Genomic DNA, 24940 nt, shown 5'->3' with positions numbered 1-24940 from the left:
TAAAGTGTATCCCTGTCACGGATAAGAAAAATGTGTGTGAGGTGCCTCTTGTGTGTACCGTATATGCTTCTGGCATGATCCAAACCCTTTGTGTTTAATCAACCGGCTAATGTGTATCTTGAAGAGGAGAATTAAATGGGAGGTAAGGGCCTATCTGTGCAACATTAATGTGTGAACTGTGAAGGCTTTGAAGCTTGGGATGCAAAGGCATCAGCCTAAAAAAAGCACAACCAGGTGATAAAGGCTGAGAGCCGATAACCTGAGATAGCCTCTGCTGCAGGGACGTGCACAGACATTTGGAGGGGCTATTGCTCTAATCTGGAAAAAGGGCCTCCCCCCGATACAAAACACAAGACCTTTTGAAAATTGTAACTTGTTTTTAATGTAAAATAAACCAAACGATTATTACATCAACTAAATTGAATAGTAATTCACATCTCATGACAAAATAAGCTATGGCGACTACTTTCATTCAGTGTCTTGATTTTAAAAATGAAAACCAGGGACATTTTTTGTTTTGCGGTCCATATCTCATTAAAATATCTAATGTTAGTAACTATTAAAGACAAAATGGGGACAATTCTGTTCTAATGTAGTTTGACCATTGTAACTGCTGTGCAGTCCAGACATACTGATAAAATAGGGCTTCTAACTAATTACCTTAAATAAAATCACTAATTAATTAAACCAGTTCAATACGCATTATTCTTATTCTTATCATTCTTTATGAGCACAGTAACGGTAAGGTATCTAATTACTTATTTATTTAATATTCCATAACTTAATAACAGAGATGGTCAAACTAAAGTGCTAGACATGGCAGAAATCCTACAATGAAGCGGGACAGTGTTCACCCGTGAGAGGGCGATCTAGAAAAGAGAGCGATGTTGAGGGATGTTGAGGGAGTTTGCAGATGAAAATACAGAGAAAGACAGAAGCTCAATAACAAATAGGCTATATTTAGGTGTTTTTTTTGTAAATAACCGACGGTATCAAGAGGAAGTAACGTCCCCTGGATTGTCCCTTATACCCTAACTGCCATCAGACAATGTCTGTCTTGCATAGCACATTGCTGAAACAGGGAGAAAATAAATAAAAACATTTAACCTGTTTTTCAGGTCTCAGGATCGAAAATGACATTCCCAGAACAAATGACTATATCTTCACTTCTAAAAGGGGGAAATTAATAATCTTTTCTCTCAAAGCAATGATACACCTGTGAGTTGGCTGTAGAAAAGTCAGAATCAATATAGATGTTTTTATTTTAAAGTAAATTCAGGTTGAACATAGTAAAAAAAATGTAAATTATAGTTTCCGTCCAAAAAAAACCCTATACTAATAGTGAAAACCACCCTTGAATGATGGGATAGTACACTGATAATTCTCTTTCACTCAAAATCACTCCTTTTTTTTACTTGAATTTGCAAGTATTTTTGTATCTTCATTTTGACAAGTAGGCCTACATTTATATCATAGCACCAAGTAAATGTTAACTAAAGTAATGTGTTGACCTACAACCTGTGAAAAGCTAGTCAAATATACCTGGGCAATGTGAGTAAAGGTGGGCGACGCCCTCTATGACGTCAGAGGAGTTTGCGCACAGTGCAGGCATTTGAAAAAAAGCAGCCGGTTCCAGTTGAAGAGAGCATGGACCCTCGTCTAATATGAATACTCGTGGATTTTGAATCATGTAAGTATATTTTTGTACTTTATTAACTCTGTACATCCCTGTTAGTTTGTCAGCTTAATGTGGATATCAAACGAACGTTAACTAACGTCAGTGTTTCAGTTTAGTTAGCGTGCTAGCTAATTTAGCGTGCTTTCATGGACGAGGCACACACAACATGTAATACTTAGTGGTTTAGTAGTTGCTTCAAATTAGTCAACAGCTGGCGAAATTCACTGTTTTGAATACAAAATGTGGCAGTGGGGCATTAGTAGTTCAGAAGTGGTTTTTTTCACTTCGGTGGGTGGTGTTTGCGCTACATTTTCAAATGCTGCTCGGTATAAGCAGTGTGGCGACAAACTGAGTTTTCCTTTACTGTGGGAGTCAAGTCAATTCACTTCACTCACATGCATCCGACTGTGTGTGATGCACAATTGCACGTGGGCTTTTATTTCCTGTGTACACTATATAGCGGCACCAGATTCCTAAAAAAGGGTATGTCACATTCACTGCCATGGATGCTGCTCTGTGTAAACCGCCTGTGTGCCAGTCTGTGATGCGGTCTGTTTCACTGCAGCCTAAAGAAGGAGAGTGGTAATCCAGGGAGACTAGTGGGATAATAGCGACTTTATTAGAAGTTTAACTGTTGGTGTCTCCTTCTGTAGCGCGTTAAATTTACGTGAAGACAAATTCTGTGTTTCCAATATCTTTCTGTACTTACAGTTATTTGTGTTCGCTACAATAATTGACATGTCTGTTAAACAGCACCACGCTGAAGTTAGACGGAAGCCGCCACATCGTGATTCGTTCAGATGCGTCACGTGATGTGCTAAAACACTTCCTGGTTAGCTTTCCGCTGGAAATTAAAATCTCAAAATGGCAAAAGAACAGCGAAAAAAACATTCACAGAGAAGATGACAACAATTGTCACTTGCACGAAGCAAGGTTAGACAAAAAACAAATGACCCTGACTATGAAATACCGTCACGGAGTGCGTCGATGTGCAAGCTATTGTCCAAAGAACAAGAGAGTTTAGTTTGAGCCACACAGCAATCTTTAAAGGTTGTTTTCTCAAAATTAGTTTTTTTCTCCTATTCTGAATGAGAGATGTCCACTTCAGTAGCACTTACATACACCAAACCTTCCAGTTATATTCCTATCAATATTCTGAAGGTTTTTACAGAAGGGTTTGTTCATATATCATTCATAGCCTGAACATTGTATACCTAAAAACTAGAGATGGCTAATCCGGATCCTTTTACGGTCTTCTGAGTCAGTAATTGAAGAGATCCGGATCATACGAGTCCTTTGAGTCATATGAGTCAGCATCACCAAGTGCGTAGAAATCCTACCGGTGAAACCGAAAAGTTTTTGCATTTCACGGGCATATTAAACTAACGTTACATTAACCTCCGCGACACAGTGTCTTTTGCTTTAATACAAAATGTTGATCACAAAAATAAAGTTTGTTGCCATGTCTTTAAGACAGCAGTTTCAACTTTAAAGCTTGTACTTTCGGGGTCAACTTAATCCCATCCAGTCCGAGAAAAAGTTTCTGGAACAGCTCCAAAGTGTAGCGCAGTGTTGGGGGGGTATGCCAGGTTTAAGGCATAAATCAGCCCCATAAGCAGCGTGCATGCCTTGGCAGTACTGCTGCATCCTGGCATCATCTCTTTGCCTTCAAGCAGGAGGGCTGCATCCACTGGATCCTCTCCATTGGCACCATGGACAACCAGGATCTTCAGGACGTGTTTAGTTGCATCACTGCGGCTGTCCTCCTGCATACAATTTACAAGAAAAAGGAAGTGAGAAACAACTGAAAATAGAATGCAAAAGTGACTTCATTATCAGGGCAGAATGAACACATGTGCTAAAGACCATCATTAACTCTGAGACCCTAGGGCCCTAATCCGGACCGGCCAATTTTACTGTCTTTCAGAGGCTCTAGAGCAGTGGTTCCCAAACGGTGTGCCGCGGCACACTGGTGTGCCGTGAGGCAAGTCCGGGTGTGCCGTGGGATTTTGTGACAACCATACGTTATTATTGCAATATACAACTACACAAAAATTATTATTTTTTAATTTACTATATCAGTACTTTGTAGGTTTATATGTACGTAATCTGCGCGACTTGCGCGTCCACATCTCCATGTGCAGTGCTGCATAAACATGGCTGAGTCAGCGATAACTCTCGAGGGGTGGAGGTCTGCCCATTATTTTGAGTTCGTCCGAAGAATAGACAGGAATGTGACGGTGAGGTGCAAACTGTGTCCAGGCCAGAAGCTGTTATCCACTGCTGGAAACACCACGTGGTCAAACCTCAACAAGCACCTGCAAAGAACACATGCTAAGGTGAAGCTACCGCACAGCTATTTGTTGTTTGTTTATATCACGCAGTCTGTTCTTCTTCTCTGTCTTCCGGTTGTTGCCTGTTTTGAATGACAAATACACACTACCGCCGCCTGCTGGTAAGGAAAGTTATTGCCACTCACGCATGCGCAGTTCGTACGTGCTCGGCGAGTAAAGTAACGAGTTACTTTATGTAGATAGTAACGAAGTAGTGTAATATATTACTTTTTTAAAAGTAATATGTAATATATTACATTTTTATAGTAACGACCCAATCTCTGGAGTTGGTGTTCTCTACTCTGGTTTACATGAAGAACAACAGGAGGTCACGGCTCTCTGTTGAACAGGACTTGCGAGTGGCCCTCTCCTCAGTGCCACCAAGGATTAAAAAATTCTGCGCGCCCCGACAGGCACATGTATCTCACTAATTTGTAAGTCGGCAAAATATTTACAATAGCACATGTTTCAATGCTGATTGCTGAAATGTTACATTTATAATTTGTAGTTCAGGACCATGGACAATGCAGCTTCCTTGCATTGACAGTTCTCTTTGCTGAATTTCTGCTGAGTTTCCTTTGCCTCATTTTTTATTTTGTGACCTGTCTGGTTTAAATGAGTGTGTTGCTGCTTTGATGAAACCTAATTTGATAAAGTTTCAAATTAATTTCTGAAATATTTCGTTAATAAATATTTCATGAGTAATATAGTTGTCTTTGTCACATTTTATTTGGCATTAGTAAATAATTATGCACATTTACAGATATTTTACATGATATGAGTTAGGGCTGCACGGTATTGAAAAAAACTGACATAGCGATTTTTCCCCCCCCTGCGGTATATATTGCGTTTTTTTTAACCTGTTAAACCCCAAAGTCCCGGCGGGTACTTTACTTTTTTTTTCACGACAGTGTCTCAGGGAATCGTAATATTTAAGAACCTATTAATGTGTTATACCAGATTAACGGAAATAATCTCAGCTAACTGACGATACAAACCATTTTTACCAAAACAAAAGACAAGTCTCATAAGAAGCATCTAAATTACCCCTGAGCGAAAAATGCTAACGCACTTTGGTACAGAACTCAAGATAAAAGTACCCTTATTCTTTCACACACAGTGACGTCACAGCTACCCACAATGCAACGCGCGCCATATATTTTTTTATAAAGACGCCATTTTTCTGGAGGTGCAAAAATCCTGGCAATGCTAATATAAACAGCTAGCTAGCTTATAGAGCGCACTAGGTTTTTTTTCTGAATTAACGACCGAAGAAATCGCTGCATGTCTTCGGATTACATCTCTGGACTTGAGGGGTGTGCTCTAGGTCGTTACCAGCGTAAACTAGAGCTGTGTGGGTTGTTAGATGTACAATGTATGGAATTACGACCCTCAAAAGTGGCCTTCGGTCGATTTTGGCTGCATCTACGTCTATCTTCTGGAAACACCAGGTGAATACCCCACTCGTCACAATAATATTATCATGCCAATGCATATATGTGGTATTTTAGAGTTGACTATATTGATTAAGGCAATCGACCCATGATATTCTGTATGCACCTCGTGTGAAATGGTTGATACCGGAAGTACGGTGTCGCCCTCGGCCCAAAACCCATATGTGTGTGTGAAAGAATTGTCCTCCTGTGCCTCGCTCATTTGTTACCAGTGTTTTGATGGTCTGCAAACTAGCGGGGCGGGGCCTGCTGTGATCTGATCAAGAATGATTGTGATTGGTGGTTTGCTGTGCATGCAGGGGAAGTTCTACACACACCAACACATGAACAAATAAGGAGTGAGAGTGACGCGTAGCCAAAACCGGAAGCTGCATACACTCTGGTAGCTACCATTAGCAGCTAACTTTTGTGCTCCGATTTTTACATAAAAATGGAATTATGGATTATAAACAATTGCTTCAAAGCCACAGATACATTATCAACCTATGGATCAACCGATTCAGCCGCGTTTTTTCTTTCTCGTTTTAATGCCATTGAACACGTCTTTTGATCAGATTGACAGCTACGGTGAGACGATCTCCCGTAAAAGCTCCGTAAAAGGTACATGTTGTGATGTCTGTGTTTGCTTCCCCTGTTGCGAGATCGGATCGCTTAGATACTATACTTAAATAATCTGTGGAGTCTCAGCTTTAATCGGATATATTGTATGTGCAGTTTCGATAAGTAATAAGGGTATCTTTATTTTTGAATTATGTGCTAAAGTGGTTAGCATTTACATTTTTTTTAATAAAACCGCACGTCCCTGCGGTGTGAATACCGCGCATTATCGCCATGACACGGTATATCGTTCAGCCCTAATATGAGTGATAACACGTGTTATAAGGGCTATTTTGCACAATAGGTGTGCCTTGAGATTTTTACTTGTCCTTTGGTGTGCCTTGGGCACAAAAAGTTTGGGAACCACTGCCCTAGAGGGCTCAGTTCTGAAGCTAGAGTATAATTATAAGACATTTTAGAAATATAATTCTAAGAAATGTTAAGTAAGACGAAAATATTTTAGCAATGGTAATAAAAAAGTATTTTTTTGACATGAGAATACCAGCAGTGGCCCCAAGCCAATTTGTGTTGCATCAATAATGTTGCAGCTAGTAAACGTAGACATTATTTTTGACTACTTTATATACTGCAGGGTAGCTTAATCTATAATAATACATCATCATTTAGAATTTGATTTATATTTTTGAACTAATCTCATGGTTCAAAGTAACTAATGCTGTCAAATAAATGTAGTGGAGTAAAAGGTACAACAATGTCTAGTGGAGTAGAAGTATAAGAAGCATAAAATGGAAATACTCAAGTAAAGTACAATTATCTCAAAATGATACTTGATAATGAGTACAGTACTCAAGTAAATGCACTTAGTCACATTCCAGCTTTATACTGTGAATGATTGAGCTCCAGGTCGCATTTTTAGGTTACGAAGTTGACTTTATATTGGAGGGGGGGAACACTTCCAACATTTTCTAAATTACTGACAATTACTGTTATTCAGTTATTGAAAAAGAAAAAGCCTACTACTAACTAACATGATAGACATACGCTGTTGAAACTCTGAGAGCCGTTCAAACAAAATAACACTGCCATCTTTTAATCTTCACTTGTGGCGTCGGTTTAATTTACATTAGCCGTGTGTGTTTACCGTGAAATAGCTTCATTTGGGATTGCTTGGTCCATGTACGCTTCGTTCATTTATTGATGGTAGAAACGAGAAAACAGCGGTAGCGCTCGGTCTAACCTGTGTAACGGCAGTAACATGTTTGCTGGTCCGGACGGCTTGCTCCGTCTCCCGGCGGTGGGGAGGAAGAGCCAAGGGTTTGAGTCCTTTTCTCGTGTCTGCCACTAACGTTAATACATTAAACTACTTTCAAAACGCACAGGACAAGCCCTCTGGCCAACTCGACTTCTTCGTCCTCTCATGTTGGGGCAGACTGGCGCTACAGTGACTTGCTATCGCCTCTCGAGTAACAAGTGGTACTACAAAGCAGGACATGCCAGGGCTAGTCAGTTAGCATGCTAATTTCAGTAGCTAATATATCTATAGATATTAGAGGTGTAGTGGCCCATCCACATGGCGGCGTGCGTTGGCGCTTCAACGCTTCTGCCCATTCACTTGAATGGGGTGACGTCACACTTTGCCGAACTGCATTGTGGGAGTGTCGCTTCGCTTTGCTCGCGTTCCTCGCTTCAAAAGTTGAGCAATGTTCAACTTTTGAAGCTTCGACGGAAGCGCCAGCCAATCAAATCATATGCCAGTACAAGCTCTAGCCAATCAAACCGCGTGCTTGTGTGTCCGGGGCGGGAGATTCATGTGATTGGTTGTTGGTCGAGCTTCAGACACGCCCGCCGGCAAGCTTCAACGCACGCCGCCGTGTGGACGCTGCGTAACGGTATCCGTATTCGTCCCGAACCATCACGGTTCGGACATCACGGTTCGGTACATGCAATCACACAATGAATACGCCTTTTTTTTACGAGTGGGAGAAAAGTCTGTCATTCAGGGCAGTATCCATTACACTATATATAATCCAGGGAGCAGTATTGCGCCTAAAAGCTGTTTGCCAGCCGCCCTTAACGACAAATGAAGAAGAAGAAAACACAACAAAACGAACAAAATAAAAGAAGAAGAAACGTTAGTATTGCGAGTTCAGATAACACACAGGAGCTAGAAGACCCAACTGCTTCTTTTAAATCAGCTGTGTGGGAACATTTTGGGTTCCCTGTGTACTACAACAACGATGGAGTGCGAGTGAAGGATCGGACGAGGACGGCGTGTTCGACAGCGGTGCGGTATGCTAATAGTAACACACGCCAAACATGCTAAATCATATCGGAAGACATCACCCAGATTTGGCAATCACCGGAGCCCGGCAAAAGACAACAGCAGTTCAACAACTTATCCCCGCTGCTTTTAAGAAGCCAATAGACATGAAAGCCGAGAGACCAAAATATGTAACGGAAGCTTTTGGCATATATATTTCAACGGCTATGCTGCGCCCTTATGCAATAGTAGAGGACCCCGGCTTTTATTGATTGTTATTGAAACACTTTCTTATTATTTATTTTGTAATATTTTCAAGATATTCTTTTTAGTTTTACAGCTTATTGAACCTTTTTGTTGACATCAGCCATCTGAGTGCGTGTGGTACTGTTTGTGGTTTGTTTTTAACTGTGTAATAAAGTTAAGTATTCAAAATGTTAAAGTTCCTTATTTTTAAACTGAAACTTGCACTACTGTTCAAAATAAATAAAAAGAAACCTGGATTTATACATTTGGGACTTTGTTTTGCTTTTTTTTGTTGTACCGAACCCGTACCGAACCGTGACCCCCAAACCGAGGTACCGAACCGTGAATTATGTGAACCGTTACACCCTTAATAGATATACATTGATACAACACAATAGATTGGCGTCTTTGACATAATGCAAGCACTGTAACCTCTTCGGTTTCTCTACATAGTTTTTTGAATGTTTAAAAAAATTCTGGCCATGTCTTTTCTTTATCCATTGTAACCATAACCTGACAGGATGACAAAGCTAATTTTGGAAAACTGCGGCTAACGCTAACTCAGCTAACATTACTTTTCCTCTCCTCTGCTTCTGACAATGCTATTACAACTGTTATGCCCTTAGTTTTATAGACGTGAAATAAAACGTGGAACCTTCTTTAGATGCATAGAGTGTTTTTTTTAAATTATCTGGTAAAATACAGTTAAGGTTAGCTAGCTAACAGCACGTAACATATCTAAAACATAATCTCTCAACTTTGTGAACTAATGCATAGAAACGTTAACATGGTTCAAGCAAACAAGAATCAGGCTATTATGCACAAAGACACATATATTATCATAAGTCTTAAACAGAGACAATAACTTACCAACACTTATTTTTCCAGCCATGCAGCTCCTCCGACAGCCTTCAAAGTGCAAACCTAACTGAACCGTTGTCCAAAATCGCGGGTATCTTGTCTTGTCAAGATGCTTGTGCGGATTCAAACAGCTACTATGGTTTTAGATTAACATTTACTTAGTATTTTAAGGTTTATGAGCAGTGACTATAAATCTTTTAAATAGTATGAGTAAATATATAATAAAACTTACTCCCCCCAAACTGTAAATGTATTATATGAATAAAAGGTGTATACATTTAAAAATGTTACTTAAGAAATTCTAGTTCTAGTTGTGAATCTTGATATTACCATGTAAAAAGTATCACAGTTAATTAAATATATTTTTACTACACCAAAATGTCCGTTTTTTAGTGTATATGAAAACTGTTTATTGACATAAATGTTATGATGGATTATCAGTAATCATTTCAAAGGGACACAGAGACATTGGATTAACCTTCAGCAGCGTGTATATGCGTTGTAATGCCCTTGAACACAGCTTTTGATCAGAACACAGCAAAGGTAAGACGTATTTACCGTTTTTGACCCGTAAAGTGAAGTTGTGTGTTGTCTTTGCTTGCTTTCGCTGCCGTTAGTTCTGGTCACACAGTGATGATACTTATACCATTGGAATATGTGGAATCTCAGCTTTCCTATGATATCTAGTTCGTGCAGATTGCATGAAGTATAAAATATCTACCGTGAGTTCTGTGCTAAGTGCGCTAGCATTTTTTCGCTTAGTGCTAATTCAGAGGCTTGGTATTACCCTTGTGTTTCGTTTAGCGGAAAAAAAATTATATTGTCTGATAGCTGAGTTTCTTCCCGTTAAGTGGGTATGACACATTAATAGGTTGTTAAATGTTAAGAAGCCCTGAGACTAGGGATGGGTATCCTTAGGATTGTATCGATACCGATACTGTTTATCGATGCCGGTATTTTTCGATACTCGTATCGATACTTTTCAATAATTTGGTGCTCAAAATTATAGACATGATTACAAGATGTGAAGATTAAACAACAGTTTTATCGTAATTTATTTTTATTTATTATTTAATGTAACTTTTTCAATGTCATACCAAGCAGGTATGAGTGTGTTTGACAGTGTGTCTCTGGAAGGGGGCCGTTAGCCCTATTAGCCCCATTAGCCCGTTTTGCTAAGTGTTGATTTAGACTCTTGGTGTTGTACTTCTGTTCCGTGTAGGTAAAATGGTTAATATCGTCTGTTAGCTGAGTTTTTCCCGTGGGTATGCATCATTAATAGGTTGTTAAATGTTAAGAAGCCTTGAGACGCTGTTTCTAGCTAGATGTTGCGTCTGCCCCTATGGTCTGCCCCCGGGAGTCTCACAATAATAAGAGCGCTGTTAGGAGAGATGACGAGTGGCATTCACAGTGGCCAATCAGTGGTACTCAAGCCAGATACGTCACACAGGATGAGGGTTCCCAACCAACCAGAATTTTTTTAACTAAGGAAGTAGCATAATTCATATATCGATATCAGCACCGTTTGTCCAGCGGCTTAACGGTATACCAATACCGTCCAATCAGGTACCAGTACTGACTTAGTACCGGTTCTCGATACCCATCCCTACCTGAGACACAGTTTCATAAATATTGTTGTGTTGTGCCCCTGCCCGCGGGGGCATCGGGCTTAACAGGTTAAACTGTCATTTATTTCTATAAACAGGGGTGCACATACATTTTTTGCCCTGGTTCTCAAAGGAGCACCTGGAGATGTTGCTTGGTGCTCATCCTTAAAATGAAATAAACCGTAACTTTTGAGGGGGTCTTGACTTTATTTGCCAGACACACGGCACTGAACACACATGCAGAGGTGAACACAAGACACACATGCAGAGGTGAACACAAGACAACATTAGCACGAGCAGTAATCCTACAAGCTGTCATCACTACCCTCCTGACTGTTCTCCTCACTGTCTTCCTCTCTGTCAGACATGGTAGCTGATGATGTAGGCCTACTTCTTTCTCTCTGGTTGCTATGGGCCAGCCCTGAGTTCATATCATGGTTCATATGCAACTCGCAAATATCTTTCTCTCTCTCTCTTCTCTCTCTTCTCTCATCTCTCCTCTCTCTTCTCTTTTCTCTTCTCCCTTCTCTCTCTCCCTCTCTCAATGTTGGTACGCAAATGCGCTTTGTTTCAAATGACCCGGTGCTCTTTTTTTGGCGGAGGTGCGCATGCGCACTTGCGCACCAGTTATGTGCAGCCCTGTCTATAAAGTCAATGTTAGTTTGATAAATGATAGTCTTACTCTAATCACTCAGTTTGGAGTGCTGTTAACTTTTCCCTAATGTCAAATTTCACTGAAATTGTCCCGTATATTTTATCCTTAGAAAATGCATCTAATTGTAAAGGTTTGGCTGTAAATGTGTTGATTTGTGCAGCTCAGCTCTGCACCAAACTCTCTCTGATGATGGTGATGTGTGTCCTTTTCAACCATGCAGACAGATCAACCAGCCGCTCTCTCCGGTCTGCAGAGCAACACTCAGCCTGTCCAGAAACACACACGCTGCTTCCTGACATTTGCAATCCTTTCATTATTTAGGACTCTATCCAACTCTGTGACAAGAATACATAAGTTTGCTTGATTAAGCTACAATGCAGAATTTTTTTAACTTGCCAAAGTGAAAATCCAAAAGGTAAAGCACATGATAAGATATTACTGCACTGTAACAACAAAACTACTTGGAAGCAGGAAAATCTCAGGGATCATCACTTATTGAAAACGTTTGAAAAGCAGTTCAATTTAACTGCGACTTTTCTCAACATCAGCTAATATTTGTTAAGACCAGAGAATCAATCAGGGAGCTTATTCACCAAAGAGAGAATGCACAAACACACTTTGGTTCCATCTGGACCACATTGCACAGTCTGAATTGAAAGTGGAAGAGCAGCACCTGGAAAGGAAGATTGTACCTGATTGCTGCTCTGAAAGAAAAGTTCACCATATAGCAAAATGCTTATTCTTGTCACGGTCTGCCTGTGTTGTGTTTTGTCTGTCTCTGGTTTCCTGTTTTATTTTGAAAAGTGTTCACCCCCTGTCTTGTCTGTTGATTCCTGTCTCTGTGTTTGCCCTCCTGTGTCTGATTTCTTGATTGTGTTCACCTGGTGCCCCTGTGTTTTCTCCTCCCTCCTCACCTGTGTCTTGTTTGTGTGATTAGTCTTGTGTGCATTTAAGTTCTGTTTTTTCTGTTTGTCATTGTTGGATCCTTGTTTGTCTTGACTGTGTTCACGGGGAAGAGTTATGTTTGTTTTCTAGTTTACCTTGAAATAAAGGAAGATTCTGTGAAATCTGCATTTGGGTCCTGCCTGCATCACTCACCCTGACAATTCTAGTGGTACGACAACTACCACTACATATCTGGGATTATTTTTTCTCTCTTCTACAATGGAAGCAGTAGCAGTAGTTTAACTGTAGAAGTGGTGGTAGTAGAAGCAACTATAACATTTAAAAACAAGAGTAATGCCAAAGTTCAATAGAGTGCCACAGTGACGCATCCTAAAACCCGGAAGTAAGTTAGCATTTTACCACTTCCGGTTCCTTCGACAAAAACCAATGCAATTTCTCCATAGGATTTTGGAAAATAGCTCGAAATAAGGTCTGTGGTAGACACAAATTGAAGAGACAGATCACGTTGCCGGACTTTTATAATTTTTGAATCATAAATCTAATCGGTAGATTTATGATCGATAGATTTATGATTAGAAAATTATAAAAGTAGGGTAGACATGTGGATATTATCCGGCTGAACAAAACGTGATCTGTCCCATGTCATGGCCATTTCTACTGATCATATTTCCATTGTTGAGGTCTACTAGAATAGATTTATTGTGCAATTTTCCAAAATCACATTGGATTCTGATACAGCATCTCTGTATAGTATGTGTATTCACCAGGTATTCACTCTCTGTCCTAAACGGCTTGTTGGAGCTCCCCCCCCTCCCTGTGAGGCCAGTGTGGTCTGATTGGTCGGGACGTTGCGAGGCTGCTGTTGCGAGGAGCGGAAAGGTTTCCGGGTCGGCGATACAGCGAGAAACAGCTAAACTCATCCTGACCTGAGCACACACAAACACTCACAGCCGAAGTAAAAACAATAAGTGTGGCTTGATATTGAGTAAGAAAAAGGTTTAGAACGCTGTGAGAATGGGTCTGCAGAGAGCATTTCTCCGCCATCCCAACTCGTCTATTACCAGCGTTCAGGGAGATCTATGCAAGTCAATGGGGACTCCCTGTTAGTTTATGGGCTCAGAACAGTCTCATAATACACACATGCACACAGAAGGATTCACACTTGTATTTCATGATCCATACTGGTGTTTTTCAATGCACACACAAATGTGTTCCGTTTCATATACATGTAAATAAAATCCAAATACAGAAAAAAGTTTTACATATGTATTTTTGATCATCACATATTTGTTTTCCGTTTAAATCCCCTGAACCTGCAAACACAAACCGCTTTCTGTGCACGGATCGCTGTGCAAAATGCGTACATGAAGCGCTACGTCATGAACGCAAGAAATCATACCCTCGTGGGGGCGCGCTCATGTGATTGGCTTAGAATGAAGGAGACATCTGATTGGCTATAGATAGAAACAATTACAAGTAGGAATCGGCTGACCGTCAGGGGAGTCTCAAAAAACCCACACACGAATGCAAAGCGATCCGTGCACAGAAAGCGGTTTGTGTTTGCAGGTTCAGGGGATTTAAACGGAAAACTAATATGTGAGGATCAAAATTACATTATGTAAAACTTTTTTCTGTATTTGGATTTTATTCACATGTATATGAAACGGAACAAATTTGTGTGTGCATTGAAAAACACAAGTGTGGATCCGGAAATACAAGTGTGAATCCTTTTGTGGATCATGAAATACAAGTGTGAATCCTTCTGTGTGCATGTGTGTATTATGAGACTGTTCTGAGCCCATATTAGTTAGCCAAGGGATCCTGGTGTGTGACGTTCTCTGCATTTGTTGTTGATTTGGGTATTCACACGTCACAGGACCCAGGAAGAAAACAATGGAAGATGGGAAATCTCCAACGGGGCGTTTTGGGGCAGCATAGACAGGTCTTTTCTGTGTTCGTTTTACTCGCTACAGGGTGTACTTTGAGGGTTTTTGACTTTGCAGACCGTTTACATGCAGAAAAACCTTCATAACACACAAGGGAACGGGTAATAACCGGAAAAGCATGACATGGGCCCTTTAAATGTGTGTCAACCACAGACCTTATTTCAAACTATTTTCCAAAATCCTATGGAAAAATTGCATTGGTTTTTGTCGAAGGAACCGGAAGGAGTTTACTTCCGGGTTTTAGGACGCGTCACTCTGGCACTCTATGGAGTGGTGCATGGAATGAAATGAGTCAGCAATTTACAACTTGCTGTTTACTGATCTTGAAGTAAGCGGTTTTTTTAATGAGTTTTTCAAAGTGTCATTACAGCAGTTGCTGACAAGTGACTAAATAAAATACTAAATGTCATCACCCCGACACAAGTCGGCCTTTAGCTTAGCGGTGGTGATGTGCAGCCATGCAAACGTGATGTAGTTTGTTTGTAGCCTAGCGTTAGCTTTTTACTCCAGTCAATTGGATTTACACTTCCAAGTTCACAAAGTGGTATTAATATGTGGAGATTATCCTGCTGAACAACAAGTGTTAGGTGTCATAAATGTGTGTTTGCCAGAGAGCTTGTTTTATTTCCAACTTTTAAACAGCAGTCAACAGTCGTTTTAGATTTATACCTATCCTGCTGCTGAAATTCTGTTTTGCTCACACATAACATTCAGATAGTGGAAAAAAACAAAAAGAACAGGTAAAAAATGCAGGGTCTTGTACAACGGACCTCCCCTTTACTTAAAGGTAGGGTAGGTAAGAATGGAGAAACCAGCTCGAGTAAGCTAGAATTTGAAAGTACACAACCGAAAACAAATCTGCCCCTTCCTTCAGACTTACTTACAGAGCCCCTCCTCCAACACACACAAACGCGCATGACCAATGAGGGCACGAGATAAGTTTGTGCACGAGATGGAAGGCTGACAGGCAGGTACAGTAGGCCATCCAATTATCTGCCGCGGGCCAAGGCAGATAATTGGACTTGCTTTTTACAGCGCCACGGCCTCCACAGATGAAATATTTGTATATATTTATTGTCAAAGCATTTAATTTATTCATTGCTATCTGGATGTTAAGAGCATTCCATGGAATATAACAAAAAAAAATTCTGAAGTGAATTACCTACCCTACCTTTAAGGAGAACATGGGATGGCATGTCTCCATGCCCTGGAACCACTTCAATGGAAAAGGGCAAATGTGTCTTCCACATTAACACAATATCTTTTTGTACATAAGCACATTTTCCAATCCATCCAAGATGTGTGTTTCTATCATCTTATCATTACCTGGTCCACCTTTCTTAAACACAATCAGCTCTTCCTGTACCTTGCTGCCTCCAGCAGACATCTGTACCACCTGACATCACCGTCAGACCTTCATAAGCCTTTTCTAAAGTCTGTCCTGTGTTCATCAATAAGATAATCACATTTTCAAATGATTTCCCCTTTGAAATCAAGGCATGCTGAACCCCAACTCGTTTTGAGCCAACCAACAACAAGCATGAAGTTAAACAGCATTACACAGCACAAGCCAGCAGAGGAAACTCAGCGAAACATCCTCACACTTCCAGCACTTTGTCACTTTTCATCAACAACACAAGCACTCATCACCACACACGGCTTTCTCACAGCTCACAGAAGCAACACTTACCAACATTGATGACATTGGCGGACAGGAAGTGGCTGCAGGGAAGGCTGGAAGTGCTCACATAAGAATCTCCGTCCGTGGTCACGGTAGTCCTGGACCTCAGGGACAGGTTGGGCGAGTCGGTGTCCATGGCCATCCGGGCTGCCACAGACTCCATCACTGCTGATCGCTTACAGACACGTCCACAGTTTGGACAGATGTGTTGTTGCTGACCTCACACCACGAAGACAGTCTGAGAACTTCCTCTTGTCAAAGTTCAGTAGTAGTGGAAAATGTTTAAGGAAAGTGACTGGGTCAGTCTAGATTGATCTAAAGCGGGAACAATCCTAAAATCCAATCCAAAATGTTGTCACGTTGAAGTCTTCTTCACATTCCACAAAAGATTGCCTGACCAGATCCTCAAATTCAATGCGAAGGGCAGTTTATGATGAATGGCGTCACTCAAGAAGATGGTTTAGCCCTCCGGTTCCCAACATAATCCCTGACAGGCCAAGCTGCTACCCCTACAGCAGAGAGAGAAAGAGAGATATTAAATGTGTTTGCCATTTATGTTCAGATAACAATTGTGTCTAATTTTTGTTTAACCCCTTAAGCTATTCGTCAAGGTTGAGAGCAGAGCAGGATGGACCCAAATGCAGGACAAAGGTTTTGACAAAATACCTTCAGTTCCAGGCAAATGGGCAACGCAGGGCGAGTCAAAACAATAGTAAGAAAACTCTCCAACAAACATGAAACAGAACAAGGATCTGACAACTACTAAAACAAAAATAGAACTTAAATACATGCCAGACTAATCACAGGGACAAGACACAGCTGGGGAGGGCACCAGGTGAAGAATAACCTCAAACAGGAGGGAAAACACAGAGACAGGAAGTAAAAACAGACATGATACAGGGGGTCAACATTTTTGGATGGTATTTTATCAGTGACCTTAGGTTATACGAACACATTTGTTTGTTTTTTCAAGCATTTTCAATTAAAAGCAGGGAGAGGACAGCCATTTTTTTAGCCATAGGTCGCTATCCCCAGTAACTATAGGAACATGGTTATTTGCAGGAGTAACTGTGTAAATCTAAATGCAGTGTGTCCTGTGCTGTTCAACGGGAAATTATCTGGTTTTCTTTGCAGCGCCACAGATAAAACCACTGATCTGTCTTTTTCCGCTTTTACTTTATACTGATGACATAACATAAAATGAAATTCCTTTATGCTGCTGCAATGTTGTCATTGGAAGAACATTTTAAATATTTTATACCAATAAGGTGGTACAGTGATGACGTATTTTTGTACACAGACCACTAAGTTAGCATCGCAAATGCTCGCTCGACAAAAAGCAAAGGGATTCCCCCATTAGATTTCGGTATATTGCAGGATAATGCCAACATATTGACACCACTTTCTGATTTTTGAAGAGTACATGCAATCGCCAGATGCAAATAGATACGTTCAGCTATAAATAGGGGTGTAACGGTTCACATAATTCATGCTTCGGTACGTACCTCGGTTTGGGGGTCACGGTTCTGTACGGGTTCGGTACAACAAGAAAAAGCAAAAAAAAGTCCAAATGTATAATTCCAGGTTTGTTTCTATTTATTTTGAACAGTAGTGCAAGTTTCAGTTTAAAAATAAGGAACTTTAACATTTTGAATAATAAGTGTTGGTAAGTTATTGTCTCTCTGTTTAAGACTTATGATAATATATGTGTCTTTGTGCATAATAGCCTGATTCTTGTTTGCTTGAACCATGTTAACGTTTCTGTGCATTAGTTCACAAAGTTGAGAGATTATGTTTTAGATATGTTAGATATGTTATGTTAGCTAGCTAATTTACCAGATAATTTTAAAAAAACTCACGCAGGCCCGGTTCTACGGGGGTGCATAAGGGTGCATTGCCCCCTCAGTTGAGTCGTTATGCACCCTCATTTGAAAAGTGAAAAAAAATAATTAAAAGTGAAAAAGATTACATATATAATAATAATAAGAAGAAGAATATAGTTGAAATAAAATAAATTGTGGTTAAATAATATTGTCTGCTGCATTTATTTGGTCAATTGAAACGGTAAGTAACGTTATTATGTCAGGTGCGCGTGACCTGTGCCGCTGCACGTTCGTCATCTGCAAGGTTCTTACACAACAGTCAATTATGGACATCAGAAAATGGTTAAAACAACCAGCCCTTATCGCCAGCAGTAACACTGCATCTACTGCAGGTAATAACAGTTCAGATCATGGAGACATTACGTTACCCGCGGCCACTGTCGTGGATACTAACGTCCTCCCGCCCGACTCGCCGGCTTTGCCCGCCTCGCCCACAGAGGCGGAGCAGCCGCAGCCGTCTTCGTTGCCCCAAACACCACCACCCCTCGGCGGCCCGCAAGTGCCAGAGGACCTCAGCAAAACAGAGCCTGCCCAGGTATATTTAAGAAAGTACCCAACTCGCCTGTACTGTGGGGTAAGGCGCTCATTTTGCAGCTCATTGTTTCAAAACAGAGATTGACTGGAATATTCATGTAAAAAAGATGCCATCTGCAACTTTATTATTACACAGTTAAAAACAAACCACAAACAGTACCACACACACTCAGATGGCCATATTATCTATAATGGCTGATGTCAAACAAAAAGGTTCAATAAGCTGTAAAACTAAAAAAGAATGTCTTGAAAATATTACAAAATAAATAATAAGAAAGTGTTTCAATAACAATCAATAAAAGCCGGGGTCCTCTACTATTGGATAAGGGCGCAGCATAGCCGTTGAAATATATATGCCAAAAGCTTCCGTTACTTCTTTTGGTTTCACGGCTTTCATGTCTATTGGTTTAAACAGCGGGATAAGCTGTTGTCTTTTGCCGGGCTCCGATGATTGCCAAATCTGGGTGATGCCTTCTGATATGATTTAGCATGTTTGGCGTGTGTTACCATTAGCATACCGCACCGCTGTCGAACAACGCCGACACACCGCCCTCGTCCGATCCTCGCAGCATGTGTACTCGCGATTGAGAAACGGCCACTATTTCAAGCATACTACGTCATCGAGTGCCGCAGAAGGACTGTTCCAATGTCCAGCAGACTTGGAATTCTACCGAGCCCGGCGTACTTCGTGGCGAGAAATTTCGAGGCTGCACATAACGTTTCTTCTTCTTTTATTTTGTTCTTTTTATTGTGTTTTCGTCTTCATTTGTTGTTTAAGGGTGGCTGGCAAACAGCTTTTAGGAGCAATACCGCCCCCTGGATTACATATAGTGTAATGGATACTGAATGACAGACTTTTCTCCCACTCGTAAAAAAAAGGAGTATTCGTCGTGTGACTTCATGTACCGAACCGTGACTTCCGAACCGTGACGTCCGAACCGTGACGGTACGGGACGAATACGGAAACCGTTACACCCCTAGCTACAAACAAACTACATACGGGTCGGTGGCTGTGCATCAACACCACTAAGCTAAAGATGGACGTGTCGGCGTGATTACCTTTTGTTGGTGTTCTGTAAGCAACCGTAGTATTTGTGACACATAGAAGCTTCGGACACTCAAAACTCTTCATCTTGTGTCCACCACATAATTAGTTGCAGGCGTCTAACCACACGTTTTAAAAAGGTTGACTTCAAGACGAGGGACCTTCATTTCATGTTAGAACTCTTTCCTGCATGCACCCCTCTATGCGGATTGTATTCAAAAATAATAAGCACGAAAATATTCATTAAAAAAAATTGTTTTACTACGTCCACATGGACTCAGCTCCTAGTGGCCAATAGAGAGACTGCAGCCTAAAGCAGCAAAACATTGAATTACAGTATGTCAGCTGTAGTGGCTCTGTGACCCAATTATTCAGTTTGACAAACACACACACACACACAAACACACACTCACAAACACACACTACATTTTTCATGTGGAGTTTCCCTTAAGGTCCTACACAGTAAACCAATGTTGTATACATACAGTATGTTGCGTAATAGACTGTATGTAATCAATGAGGCTCATATGAGGACCACATGACAGGTGGATAAATTGCAGTCAATAACAGCTCCTTATAGATACACAAATATAGCTCCATATATATATATACAGAGCTATATTAGTGTACAGATTGCATTGTGGTTTGTTGTGTGTAGATATAAGGGGTCACTAAGAGTCACCGCAGGCCCCCTTAGGGCTTCCTCAATTTCACTTTACCTCAGATACCATTATTGTTACTTTATTTCTATATAGAACACGTCACACATATTAAATAATTCAAACAGCTGTGAGAAAAGACACCTAAAGGCAGAAGCAAAGACAAAACAAAGAGAAGGAGGGAATAATAAAACAGAAACTTTTGAATTAACGGATTTAAAATGTTGGAATGAAACATCCTATAAATCTCCCAAAGCCTTTCAAGACATGAATTTGCAGTAGACAAAACTGCAGTCTACGCACACTGGAGCATGACAGCTGCCGGCATGTCCCACCACACCTCAGAATCACCTCACCTCTCCTACCTAAAGTTCCTTTGTTTTCCCACCTCCGCCGTCCGCCATCACTCACAGACACCCACCCACATATAGATTGTATAAACCTGAAAAGTATTTACCTCTCAGCTTGAAAGGCTCCTTAAAACCAGCTTTCAAAGTCGAATGCTTTAATGTTGTGTATGTGATCCACCGCCCTGCGAAGGACTGAACAATGTGCAGTGTGTTGGGGGGGGAGTGAGTCATGTTGAGCGTGGTGGGCTGGCTGCATGACGTGTTGGGATCTGTTTGAAGGCTTGGCGGTCAGATGGGCTGAGCTGCAGGTCAGGGCACGTTGCTGTTCCCATCAAACCCACATAGACACACTCCACCTGGATACAGGAGAAGTGTGTGTGTCTATAGATTGTATGTGACGCGCTAATTCCAACGCAAGCCTTCTGTCGGAAGTGTTTCGCCCATTCATTCAAAAATAACATGGGAGGAGTGAGTCAAATATGACACTGAGCTGCTTTAATTCATTCATAAGAGGCTTAGGGTATGATCAGACTTCCAATGATTATATCAAATATGGTTGGGGTATTATTTAAAGAGGCCCGATTTTCCCTCTCCTGTAGTGTGTTCTAAAGGTTTTCGTGCATGTAAATGGGCTGCAAAGGCTAAAATCCCTGTGTTCTCTCCAGAGGAAGTTTCTCTCCCACACACTCCTCCATGCCTTAAACGCCTCCATCGGACTCCTTTGTTTACTTCTGTAACATAGTGACATCACTATGTAACATTTGCGCTTCTATTGGCTAGCGCTCCAACACAGCTGTTGTAGCTGACCAATCACAACAGTGCCAGCCAGCTAACCAATCAGAGCAGACTGGGCTCTGGTTTCAGACAGAGGGTGAAAAGAGGTGCTGCAGCACAGGCAGTATGAGAAAAATAAAGAGCTTTCTGAACATTAAAGCATGGAGACATGTAGAGACAGTACATACTGATATACACCTGAACATCAGCAGGAGAGGACTCTTTAAAGTAGAGACACTACATACTGATATACACCTGAACATCAGCAGGAGAGGACTCTTTAAAGTAGAGACACTACATACTGATATACACCTGGACATCAGCAGGAGAGGACTCTTTAAAGTAGAGACACTACATACTGATATTCACCTGAACATCAGCAGGAGAGGACTCTTTAAAGTAGAGACACTACATACTGATATACACCTGAACATCAGCAGGAGAGGACTCTTTAAAGTAGAGACACTACATACTGATATACACCTGGACATCAGCAGGAGAGGACTCTTTAAAGTAGAGACACTACATACTGATATACACCTGAACATCAGCAGGAGAGGACTCTTTAAAGTAGAGACACTACATACTGATATACACCTGAACATCAGCAGGAGAGGACTCTTTAAAGTAGAGACACTACATACTGATATACACCTGAACATCAGCAGGAGAGGACTCTTTAAAGTAGAGACACTACATACTGATATACACCTGATCATCAGCAGGAGAGGACTCTTTAAAGTAGAGACACTACATACTGATATACACCTGAACATCAGCAGGAGAGGACTCTTTAAAGTAGAGACACTACATACTGATATACACCTGAACATCAGCAGGAGAGGACTCTTTAAAGTAGAGACACTACATACTGATATACACCTGAACATCAGCAGGAGAGGACTCTTTAAAGTAGAGACACTACATACTGATATTCATCTGATAATGAGCAGAATACCTTATGTCCTCTTTAAGAGCTTATATGTCACAAGAAATCTTTTGCCAACACTACATCAATGTTTGTGTCTAAAGAAATATGGCATACATGCTCAGTGTTCATTATACAGATCGACTTGAAGTAGACCTTTGGTATTGTCCTTGCGACTAGCCAATTGCATGAATTATTCCTGGAAATGAAAGTCAAGTTTTGTGTGGAATTAAAAAGCTGACTGACTAACCCTAACCGTAACACAATGCTGCTTTTCTAAAACTCTTAACGATATTAGTCACATTATTAATATTGTGATGGTCACAGGGGTCTGCTGACAGAAAGAAAGAGTCGGCTAGAGGAGAGGGGAGCAATTATTTTTGGTTGATACTGTGATTGACAAGGAGTGAAAACCCTTTTTTGGTTTACATCCCATTTGCATCCATTTGTTTGTCCCTTTGATTCTACTTCCCACAGCTCTACTGCGTTGGATTCGGGTGCTCTTACATTGAAAAAAGATTCTGACAAAGCCGCTGTGCACTGCCTGCTGAGCAGCAAACAGACAGACAGAGAGGAGCTGGTAAACAGCAAATAATTTAGCGGATAAAGAAAACATGTATTTTTTGCAGGGGCTGGTGGATAAAAGCTAAGGTGGTCACGAACATGAATAGAAATGAATGATAATATTGCTCTGTGTCTATATAATGTGTAAATATGAAACTGTTGGCTAATGTGTGTACTTTTTTATACAAATATATCAAGTGTAAATGTTAGCCACCATGAGCAATTGTTCATACAATATCCAGTGTCGAATAGATAGATAGATTGATGCAAAACATGTGAAATTTGAGCTTTTTAGAGAGATTTAGAAAAAACCCACTTCTGGGGTCATTTGGGTGCATTTTCCATATCTCTGGCCCCCCTCGTTCGATGTTGATGATTGACATCTCTTTTTAACCGTTAGAGCCAATATAATCGAGGGGAAGTTCCTCAAATCCATCTAAACATTACCCATTGGTGAATGAGTGATGCGCAGCCAGAATGCCCCGGAACCGGAAGCTGTGATACACTCTGGTAGCTATCATTAGCAGCTAATATGAAATCTCCGTTTTTGACATAAAAATTGGAGAATTTTTTTTTGGCAGAGGCTTATCTGGATGCAGGAGGTCCTTCAGCTACCGAAACACAAAACAAGATATCATGCTCAAGATGAAAATGGAGTGAAAATGTAAGATAAGCATCAAGTCTGTCCACTTATCTTAGACTTGTCCTGACACGTACATGTGGTGACTTTGCCTGCAACAGTCTCACTGTTTGTACAAGGTTGGAATTGAGTGCATGACAAAATTAGAATCCTCATACATTGTAAAGGAAGACATTTGGAACTGACATTTATGGCTGTATGTCAACCCGGTGTAGTCATAGATATCAGCACTGTTTGGAAGCATGAAACTCTATTGTGTTAACATGGATGACAGTACAACCTCGTGTTCTGGCGTCCACAATGGGTCTTTTTATGACCACTTCATAGAAAATGTGAAGCAGCCTATTAGTGAATACCTTAAAGGTCCCATGTCATGCTTTTCCGGTTATTACCCGTCCCCTTGTGTGTTATGAAGGTCTTTCTGCATGTAAACGGTCTGCAGAGTCACAAACCCTCAAAGTACACCCTGTAGCGAGTACAACTCTAACACAGAGAAGACCTGTCTATGCTGCCCCAGAACGCCTCGTTGGACATTTCTCATTTTCCATTGTTTGCCTCCTGGGTTCTGTGACGTGTGAACACCCAAATCAACAACAAATGACCGGATTGGCCCAAATGGACCAATCCGCAGAGCACCTCACACACCAGGATCCCTTGGCTAACTAACAGGGAGTCCCCATTGACTTGCATAGAGCTCCCTGAACGCTGGTAATAGACGAGTTGGGATGGCAGAGAAATGCTCTCCGCAGACCCATTCTCACAGCGTTATAAACCTTTTTCTTACTCAATATCAAGCCACACTTATTGTTTTTACTTCGGCTGTGAGTGTTTGTGTGTGCTCAGTATGAGTTTCGCTGTGTCTCGCCGACCCGGAAACCTGTCTGCTCCTCAGAGCAGCTCGCAGCAGCGGCGAGCAGCAACGAGCCTCGCAACATCCTGACCAATCAGAGCACACTGGGCTCACGGGGGGGGGGCAGGAGCTCCAACAAGCCGTTTAGGACAGAGAGTGAATACCTGGTGAATACACATACTATACAGAGATGCTGTTAAGAGAAACCAATGTGAGTTTGGAAAATTGCACAATATAAATCTATTTTAGTATACCTCAACAATGGAAATATGATCAGTAGAAATGGCCATGACATGGGACCTTTAAGAGATCACCATCCATCATGAGACTCTTCTATTGATTCTATTTCTGGGTTTGTGTGATCATATGATTGATCACGAGGTATTATCAGCACTGGTGGTTATATCTCTCACAGGCTCCGCCCTCTACTGGACTCTATGGGTACTACCTTACCCTGCGAGCATTCTCCCACTGAGACTTCTATAGACGTAGCCGGCCTTGGGCGGGCCTACCTGAATGCGCGCGCAT

At 41.1% G+C, this 24940-nt stretch overlaps 1 long non-coding RNA gene across 1 annotated transcript; it reads right to left on the bottom strand.

Moving 5' to 3' along the window:
• Positions 1–756: 756 nt before the first annotated feature.
• Positions 757–20854, bottom strand: LOC117547685. Its single transcript, XR_004569224.1, has 3 exons — positions 20764–20854; positions 16195–16694; positions 757–3444 (listed from the first exon to the last, which is right to left on the bottom strand). It is a non-coding gene; the product is annotated as an uncharacterized LOC117547685 (long non-coding RNA).
• Positions 20855–24940: the final 4086 nt, after the last annotated feature.

The sequence above is a fragment of the Gymnodraco acuticeps genome, unplaced genomic scaffold (genome assembly GCF_902827175.1).
Source record: "Gymnodraco acuticeps unplaced genomic scaffold, fGymAcu1.1, whole genome shotgun sequence".
In the NCBI taxonomy this organism is placed as follows: Eukaryota; Metazoa; Chordata; class Actinopteri; order Perciformes; family Bathydraconidae; genus Gymnodraco; species Gymnodraco acuticeps.
Note: the sequence above shows the minus strand (reverse complement) of the source record. Positions and strands in the feature narration are given on the sequence as shown.